The sequence below is a fragment of the Leptonychotes weddellii genome, chromosome 6 (assembly GCF_054177405.1).
Source record: "Leptonychotes weddellii isolate Sample4059 chromosome 6, ASM5417740v2, whole genome shotgun sequence".
Lineage (NCBI taxonomy): Eukaryota > Metazoa > Chordata > Mammalia > Carnivora > Phocidae > Leptonychotes > Leptonychotes weddellii.
This window is the reverse complement of record NC_138374.1, coordinates 55,554,959-55,564,726: the sequence shown is the minus strand read 5'-3', so window position 1 is coordinate 55,564,726 and position 9,768 is coordinate 55,554,959. Positions and strand designations below refer to the sequence as shown.

Here is a 9,768-nt window from a genome sequence, read left to right as displayed (position 1 = left end):
GCTGAGGAGGCTCCACCATTTGTATAAAGATGGGGCATAAAGTAAGTCTATTTTAATCAGCTTTTAAATAACTATTAACACACTGGATTACATGACAAATATAAAATTAAAAAAAAATCTTCATAGAGGAAAAAAAAGGTGGATTATATGAAAAGACATTATTGACCAAAGTTTAATAAGTAACAGTATTGACTCAAAATAGTAGGACTATTTTTTATTTTAATAGTAGATCTCATGGTTGGGGTTCTCTATAACTTCTTTTTTCTTTTTTCTTTTCTTTCTTTTTTTAAAGATTTTATTTATTTATTTGACAGAGAGATAGAAAGCACAAGTAGGCAGAGCGGCAGGCAGAGGGAGAGGGAGGATGCGGGACTCTATCCCAGGACCCTGGGATCATGACCTCAGCCAAAGGCAGACACTAAACAACTGAGCCACCCAGGTGCCCCTATAACTTCTTTTTTCTTTTCATAGTTTTCCTTACCGTTAGTTATTTGAAATATGGTAATAATGCTTTCTACGCTGATTTTAACCTATGGTTTACATTAATTTTCTTCATAAAAGGCTGCTTTTGCTTAAATTTTGAGCTGTTTTCAATGCCAATATCTGTAGACAGCTTTGCAAACAAATGAAACACGATGATCATTTGATGCTGATCCATGTATATATATATGCATGTCTGTCTTGTCCCAGAAATAAATGACATGGTAAAGTAGATGGAATCAACTTTCTCTTTTACCCACCTGGCATCATTTGTTTCCAATTTCAGGCATCTAGTTGAAGCTACTTCGTCAGCCAAAGAGGTTGGGTGTCATCCCAGAATTCTCAGTTGCTTATGTAACAATTAGACAATACCCTTCTGTACAGCCATTTTTTTTTTATCTATACAAATCCTCTCCCATACATTTGGACAGACATGCTTTCTGAACCACAAACATATGTCTACTCTAATTTTCTTTGTCATATCTGTAAGTTATTTTGCCCAAGATATACTTATTCATCTGTTTCATGTTTAGATAGTCTTCCTTAGAGTAAGCTTTAAAATGTTGTCATGGCTATTGGAAAAAATTTTTAAACAAAGAGAAAGTTACATGCAGGGTAATTATAAAGCAGAGCTATTACATATTCTATAGAAGGGAAGAGAAACAGGGAGGGAGAGAGTCGAATGCCAGATGGACACACCAGAAAGTTTTGAAACTTCCACAACTCACAAAAATCAATGGGGAATCACAGGTTTGAAATTCCTTGGTCTAGAACATTGAGAAGAGGTGCTAATATTTAAACAAAATGCAGGTTATAAATCTTGGGTTGAAAAGTAAGAATATGAAGATAAAAAGTGCAATGAGGAAATAAAAAAGTATGTATGTGGAGGAGGTACCTCAGAAATGCTCAAAACTAGCTGTCATTGGTCAATAGATTTTCTACTGGGTCTGCCATAGGTGTGCAGAAAGATACAGTATTAGAATGGATCTTAGATTGTAAATGATGCATTAGAAGTTCATTAATAAGTTTTGGAATTTATAGCCCAAACATTCTTCACATTGTTCTCTATCATATAGCTTTTTCAAAAATGGGCTCACAGGACATATTATAAGAATGAGAGCTTAGCTACCCTTCAAAGTCCAGGATGGAATTGCTAAATTTAAGCATTCTGAACTTTGAATAGCTTTTTTTAACAATTCACATACTGGGGCGCCTGGGTGGCTCAATCATTAGGCATCTGCCTTCAGCTTGGGTCATGATCCCAGGGTCCTGGGATTGAGCCCCGCATCGGGCTCCCTGCTCCGCGGGAAGCCTGCTTCTCCCTCTCCCACTCCCCCTGCTTGTGTTTCCTGTCTCTCTGTGTCTCTCTCTGTCAAATAAATAAATAAATAAATAAAATCTTTAAAAATGAAAAACAAAAAAAAAAACCAGTTCACATACTACCAGAGAGTCCTTCATTTCTAAAAGTTTTAGTGAGAATCAGCTATTCCAATAATGACATTCAAATATTTTTTGCAGTTTTTAATAATATATTTTGAAAAAACTAGTAAAGTACTGTAGGGTGACTAACATAATAAAAATAATATATTTTGGGAGCTACACTGTAAAATGTGCTTAAACCACTGTAGGCAGTTTTATGATTTTTAATGAAAACAGAGGCAGATTACAGATTGCAGAATATGGACTACTGTTAGTAGGCATTGCGTGGCAGAGATTGGCTAGATGCTCCCGATCCTTTTCCTCCTCCTGGATACACAAGAAGACTCATGTTCCAGTCTTGCCTGCAGTTAGGTTTGTGTTATTTGACTAGGTCTGGCCAATGGGATGTGGAAGCAAATAATGTAGACCACTTCCAGACTTGTTTATAAAACAATTGTATGTTTTATAGTCCTGAATGATCTTCCTTGCTGTCTCTCTTTACTTGACGGCTGAGTGATGATCAAGCAGAGGAGTCCATGGAGGCGCTAAGGGGTAGCAGAGCCATAATGCAGAAGTGACCCAGATCTCTCAGTCACTGTCTGGAGGACAGCCTCTAAGGAAGGCAACCCAATCTGTATTGGGTGGGGAAGTGAGACAGAAAAATCTTTTAATTAGATGGTGGGATTCTTTCACAATGTATACTGTATCAAATCACCATGATGTACACTTTAAATATCTCACAATTTTGTCAATTATATCTCCGTAAAACTGAAACAGAACAAAACAAGGGAAGGAAGGAAGGAAGGAAGGAAGAAAGAAAAGTTTTTATTGTTAAACCACTGAGAACTTTTTATTGTTAAGCATTGGGGGTGCATATTAATTGCCATAACATTATAACATTGTTTGTAGGTATTTGGTATACCATTCTTTCATTTTATTTGCCAAGAGCCACTGTGCTCAGTACCTTGTCTCTTCTTACATAATGCTCTGAACTTCTCCACTCCCAGACCACATCATGCAGGTCATGATGTTATTCTTCCAAAGAGAGCTCACTTCCTGATCATAGGTTCCAAGAGTTTCAGAGGGCTTGTCCATTCCTCAGGTAATAGATACTTCCATTCAAGCAAAATAATTTCTTCTGGGATAGTAAACAATTTTTTATAAGACACTTTACATTTTGGAGATACCCTCCTCCATATACATACACATCAGACTCCTTTGTTTCATATTCTTATTTTTCAACCCAAGATTCCTAGTTGCATTCTGTTTGAGAGGAGATATCAAAATTTCCTCTCAAATTTCACAGCAGGGAATTTTAACCCATGGCTCCCCATTAATCATAGTTTGTGGAAGCTTTAAAAATTTCTGGTATGCCCATTTTGCTTTCACTATTCCCTCCTGTTAAGTGTAAATAGCTCTATTTTACAATTACCTGATGTGTATTTTTCTCTTTATTTTAAAAAAGTTTCTGTGTTGGAAAAAACCCAGTTCTCATCCTATGCTTCTCCTTTACCCTCATGCTACTATCACACTTAACCACATTTCTGGCAACAGATGTGTAGGGTTTTTTCCCTACAGCAAGCAATTCTGCAACGTCAGCTGGGTGTCCTACACTTGAACTCTATTATGACACTGTCAACCTGGAGATAGCATCAGATCCCACAAATGAAGGGCTCAGTCTCACTAGTCTGCCCCCCTCTTCAGATGCCAGCTGCAAGTCCACGTTGTCACCTGTGTTTCTGACCAATTGGCTATAAATTGGAGGTTCCCATGACCCCCTCTTCAGATTTGATTAATATGCTAGAACAGCTCACAAAATCCATGAGAACATTTTACTTACTGTTTACCAACTTATTATAAAAGGACATGATAAGGGATACAGGTGGATATCTTGACAGAAGAGATGGTTTAGGGCAAGATGCAGACTCTCCATGCCCTCATGGGCTATGCCACTCTCTCAGCTCATCTACATGTTCACCAACCTGGAAGTTCTCCAAAACCCACATATTTAGAATTTTTGTGAAGTCTTCATCATGTAGGCATGATAGATCATTAACTCCATTTTCAGCCCCTCTCCCATCTCTGGAGAATGGGGGGTAAAGAGGAAAATTCTAAGCTTCTAATCATGACTTGGTCTTTCCAGTGACCAGTTGGCTCCATCTGGGAGCCCACCAAGAGTCACCTCATTAGAACAAAGGACACTGCTATCACCCAGGAAATTCCAAGGGATTTAAGAATCTGTGCCAAGAGCTGGGGGCAGAGATCAATATATATTTTTTCTATTGCCTCACAGTTTCTAATAACCATGACAGCAGTTTGCACCCCTCCCCCCAGCGTCAGCAAAGAGAGCATGGGATTCACCGGGTGTCTGTCCCCTGCCTGCCCAGGACAGCCTCTTTAAGGAGCAGCACTTGCAACATGGGCCTGGAAAATCCCAAGGCCCTCATCTCCTCCACCTGACCATTTCCAAAACCTCAACAGAAACTCTGGGCTCTTCTCCATCCCCATCATTGTCAATCCACTGGCAAACCTACCTACAAATTCTGTTATCCTTAAAGTTACTCTGTGTTCAACCAGTCTTTCCCAAACCAAATTCAGCAGAATCTCAAAAATCAAGCTACTTTCCATGCTCTCAAATTTTCCACACCCGGGGAAGTCCCCCCTTTAGACTAAATGAATAGTCTTGACCTTACCAAATGCCTCTGGTACCAGAGCAGACTCGACCTGGTGACTCAAATAAGTGGAGATATTTTCCCAGAGCCCAAACCCAACCCCAATCTCAGACCTGATCTGGATCTTGGCAGAAGTCTAAAACAGATTCTCAAAGTTTAGAATGTGTTAGAATTGCCAAGGAGATACTTGTTTAAAAGCAAATTCCTGGACCTACAATCTTCAGAGATTTTAAATCTGTAAGATTTGGGGTGGGTCCTAGGAATCTGTATTTCCGTGAAGCCCCTCAGACATATCTGTTCCTGAGGATGCAGAGAACTGCTTTCAGAATGCAGATGGAGTAATGTCAGATATCAAGTGACATATTAAGATGCCCTGAGAAAAATGTTCCTCTGTGTCAAAATAAAGTCAATTAAAAAACTTTATGACAGGTTGGCCTTTGCCATTTAAAGACATTCTCAGGATTTTGATGCTTCGTTCTGTCTTTGCTTACGGCTCTCTGAATCTCCTCTGAGCCATGATTCAGCCTTTTGTTATGTGTCCTTAGCTTTGCCTCTCAATGTTTGCTTCTGTCCTTACATTGCACTAGGAAATCAGCCAAAGTTCCAGGTCATTGAGTGTGTGGTGGAAATTACTCTAATATCCAGTTCTCTTCCTTTTCCAGGCACTACTGACACAGAACTTCTCCACCTCCTTGTGTTAGGAGGAGCTATGGCATTAATTCCGGCTAATGAAACAGGAGCAGAAGTGACAACTGTGGGATTCTTGAGTCTCTCCCTTTCCTTCCACCACCTCTTTCGGGTCTTGTGTTCCAAAAGGCGCAGCTATAAGCTGGTGGAAACTTAATCTGCCCGAGTCCTTTAGTGACTTTGTGTAAGAGTTTTTGCTGATTCACAGGGAGCAAGTAGTATGAGCAAGAAATAACCTTGTGTTGGGTTAATCCGCCAAGATTTGGGGGTGGCTTGTTATTACAGAAAACCAAGTCTATTCTGACTAACATGGAGTGGTATTGTGCTTTGATGGAGTTTACCCAAGGCCACCTCCACTCTTGCTTATTTGGTTGGTGGCTGCCGACTATGTTGGAGAATTCAGTCCATTGGGCAATGTAATAACTTGTCTTTATTACCAATAATGTTTAGATGAGCACCTAATAAATGTGTTTAAGTAAATAAATATTTAGTTTGAAACAAAGATGTTCAGGGGAATCTCCTCCTTACCGATTACACGGTGAGCTCTTTGGAATCTTGACTAGCACGAGCTGATGGATTGTTGGGCATTTGTCTTTTTGTATAACTCAAACATCCCAATTTGAGTTCCAAGAGCCATTCATTTGCACTGACTTTAATCTGGACAGAATTATCTGTCTAAATCTCTTCTAGGAGCATTTGCTATTCTGTAGACACATAGCCTTAATGTATCTTATAAGTTCAAAAAAAAAAAAAATTCAAACTGTCCTGATAAAATATGTTAAAATGACCGAGTCAGACTTTTTTTTTTTTTTTTCCATTTCACTCCTCTGGAGGTAACATGAAAGTTCAGGGCAGTCATAACCCTTAGGAGGCTTTTAAGTGTAACTCTTACGGATTTATATTCATGTGTCCTCCTTAGAAACTTTCATTGTCCATACAAAGCAGTTAGGTTGACTAGATTGTCCTTGTTTTACCTTTGCAAAGGCTTAGTTTAAATTGTGCAGCTGGAAGAATGGTCTCTGAACAGGTTTTGCTGGAGCATTGTGTCTGATTTCTGGCCCAGAGCAAGATACAAACTGACAATTTTCTTTTGTTTTGTTTACGTACCCGCCTCTCCTGCCCTTTTCCCCCAATTACAAATGGTTAGTTCTGCTTTTGAAAGTTTTTTGTTTTGTTTTGTTTGCCTAGTTGTATGCACTCCTAAGTTCCTCCGACTTTCTGGGCTCTGAGCCAGGTTAGTTTAACATTGTTTACTGTTTCAGAGCCATCTTGGGAGATTGGTATTTTAATTAAGAACATGTTGATTTTAGATACTAGCAAATGTCTTTGACCCAAAATGTCTCTCCAATCTAAACCTTCTCAGCAGACTTCTCACGGAGCCCTAATCTCCCTTTAAAGATGATGGCAATCTATTTTGAACATATTGACATTGTTGGATGTAGTTTTTCTGGTAGCATTCAATTAACACACTTAGTACATCTTGGCTAAACTATTCTCTTCACCATAGCTTGCTAGTTTTTCCCCTTTTCCTACATTTTAGTTTAATTTATATCTCCAAGAAAATCTCAGCTCAATATGGCACATCTGAAATAAAGAGGTAATTAACTTTTAATATAATAGCTATCACTACTAGTAATAATACTTTGTAACATTTTAAATCTTGTTTACTAAAACAATTTGGTGATAACTACAATTATTCATTAATCTCCTGATTTGTGTTCTCTCAAGGTTGCCTTTCATAAATATCTCTTCCATCTTAATATTTCAAAATAGGTAAATCTAACTTCTAAGTGATATAGGAGTTCCCCATTTTGAAAATGGGGAAATGCCTGAATAATAAGGTAATTGACTAAAATGGTGGTGGGGGCGGGGAGCTCGTAGTGTCTTGGTTTGGGTCCTCCAGCCCAGAAGAGGACCCTGAGATGAAGATTGAAGTCCAAATAGCTTATTTGGGAGATGATCCTAGAAAACACGGATTAGGAAGTAGAGAAGGGACACAAGAAAGGCAAGGAAGCCAACAAAGAGTGAGTCATCAAGCCATCTCTTCTGGGCAACTGGGGCTCAGCCCAGGGTCTCCCTCCCTACTGTGGGAGAGAGTGTGGAACATTGCCTAGAGTCATCCCACCTCAGCGGTGCAATTGCCGTATTTATCTCTCAACTTGATTGAGGCTGCTCCTGAAGGTATTTATTCTCTAGCCCTTCCCACGTGCCCTGCACAGCTTGCCTATGCTAGACAACCAAAGAAACACCCTCAGCATTGAAGGAAGCAACCAGAAGCCAAAGAGGGGGATACAGAAGGATATGAGAGGGCCTGGCAGTGTCTGCTACTCATATGAAAAGATATCTCATTAACAATCGGATACATGCAAATTAAAACAATGAGATATTATTTTTGACATATTTTGACATCATTTTGACATGTTAGAGTAGAAAAGATTTTTTTCCAGAAGGGAGAATGTTGGAAAATACACACTACTGGTGAGGCTGAAAGTACAGTCTTTCTAGAAGGGCCATTTGGGATATAAATCAAAAGCCCCCAAAATACGTTTCTCTTTGATCCAGGAACTCTGCTTCTAAGACTGTATTCTGAGAGGATAATTAAATCAGTATGCGGTATTCATTGAACCATCAGTTATAAAAGTGAAATAACCAGAAAAATCCAACTGTCCAATAATAAGTGATTGGTTAAGGATTCCATCCATCCAATCCATTCATCCAATGGAATATAATGGAGCCATTTGAACTATGTGAAATATTGTGAAAATATTGTGAAATATTTTCACAATATACTGATAAATGTTCAAATCAGATGCTCCTATTTTGTTAAAATATGTATGAATGTGTTGTATGCATATAAAAAATTCTTGAAAGACAAAAACCAGAATGCAGCTATTACTGATTGGTAAGAATACAGATTCAAATTTTTTTTTTGAATATATTTTTGTCATTTTCCACTTTTTTTTTTTAAAGATTTTATTTACTTATTTGACACAGAGAGAGAGAGAGAGAGAGAGAGAGCAAGCACAAGCTGGGGGTGGGGGGTGGTAGAGGGAGAGGGAGAAGTAAGATCCCCACTGAGCAGGGAGCCCTACGTGGGGCTCAATCCCAGGACCCTGAGATCATGACCTGAGCCGAAGGCAGATGCTTAACCCTCTGAGCCACCCAGGTGCCCCTCCCAGGTACTTACAATGGTATTATTATACCTTATAACAAAGATAAAGTTACTTTTAAAAAGTGAACACATAGTTTATGAGATTATTATATAAAGGCCACTTAGCATGCAAAAATGATACATTAAAAATACCAGTTGTATAAAATCAATGTAGAATGGTAATTTACTGTGAAAGCTACTTCTGTGGGCTAAAAAGCATAAAAGCTGCACCAATCTAATCTTTGAGAAATTTTTTATAAAATTAAAATCACTTGATTTTTTTCTCTAGAAAAATACCGCATAGCATTACCTCTTCTCTTTATACAAAAATATGGGTCATAGTAATTTTGACTTGAGTAGAGTTATAGCTCATGTAATTTTGCAACTTGGAGGAAAAACTTATTATAGCAAAAACCAAAATTACAAGTAGATCATGTTTAAAAGTTTATGTATATCTTGTGGCTTGGGAATGTGGACTAGCAAGCGAGAGTATGTTTTCTCATGAGATCAAAAAGCTGTAGAAATAATGATGACCAAAATGTTATGACTCTTTATGGCCAAAGATCATCATCACATACATTATCTGATTTATTTTTCTCATCCAAAGCTCTTGGAGGTTAGTACAATATTACTGTCCCATATCGCGGAATGAAATCCCTGAATCCTAAGAAGTTTTAATTAATTTTTTTCTCCCTCAGTTAGAAAAGCATCCATCTCAGGAATCAGAAATTTTCTGGTTCTTAAGTTGATTCTTTTCTTCCAACGCTGCACAGAGGATTCAATCACAAGCTCTGGCTCCTATCCCCGACTCCGTTAGCTGGGTTATGTATGCGTTCACGTTCCCTCGTTGATAAAATAAGGATAGTGATGTGTATAGATCAGGGCGGTTGTTCCCAAACTGCGGGGTGCATCAGAATCACATGGAGGACGTGCTTTTTGTCTTAATTGATATATCATTCACATATAACATTGTGCACACTGGTTGATTTGATAATTCAAGTGCGTGCTGAAACACAGATTGTTGGGTCTCGGCCCCAAACTTTCTGAATGAGTAGGTCTGGGGTGGGGTCTGAGAAGGTGCACTGCTAACGAGTTCTCAGGTGCTGCTGCTGGACCAGAGACCCCTCTTTGAGAACCACTAGCTTAGGATATTGTAACTATTTCTCCTACTGAGAGTTGGTTTTATCTCTCCATGGCATTATAATCTCAGTGTAGATTATAAACACACACACACACACGTATATGATGTAGTTTTTGAACGTTTTGGTGAGGTTTGGTGGGGTCCGGGACTGATGGCCAAGAAAGAATTCTTGACACGTCTTTGGTGCAGAATGGTGGTTTTATTAAAGCACGGGGACA

General features: G+C 38.7%; 1 long non-coding RNA gene across 2 annotated transcripts in view; it reads right to left on the bottom strand.

The window, feature by feature from the left end:
* Positions 1-2,735: 2,735 nt before the first annotated feature.
* Positions 2,736-9,768, bottom strand: part of LOC145722216 (uncharacterized) — a 42,702-nt gene continuing 35,669 nt past the window's right edge. For both annotated transcript variants that reach the window (XR_014146323.1, XR_014146322.1), the window contains exon 4: positions 2,736-3,037. This is a non-coding gene — a long non-coding RNA (uncharacterized LOC145722216). The remainder of the gene's footprint in view (positions 3,038-9,768) is intronic.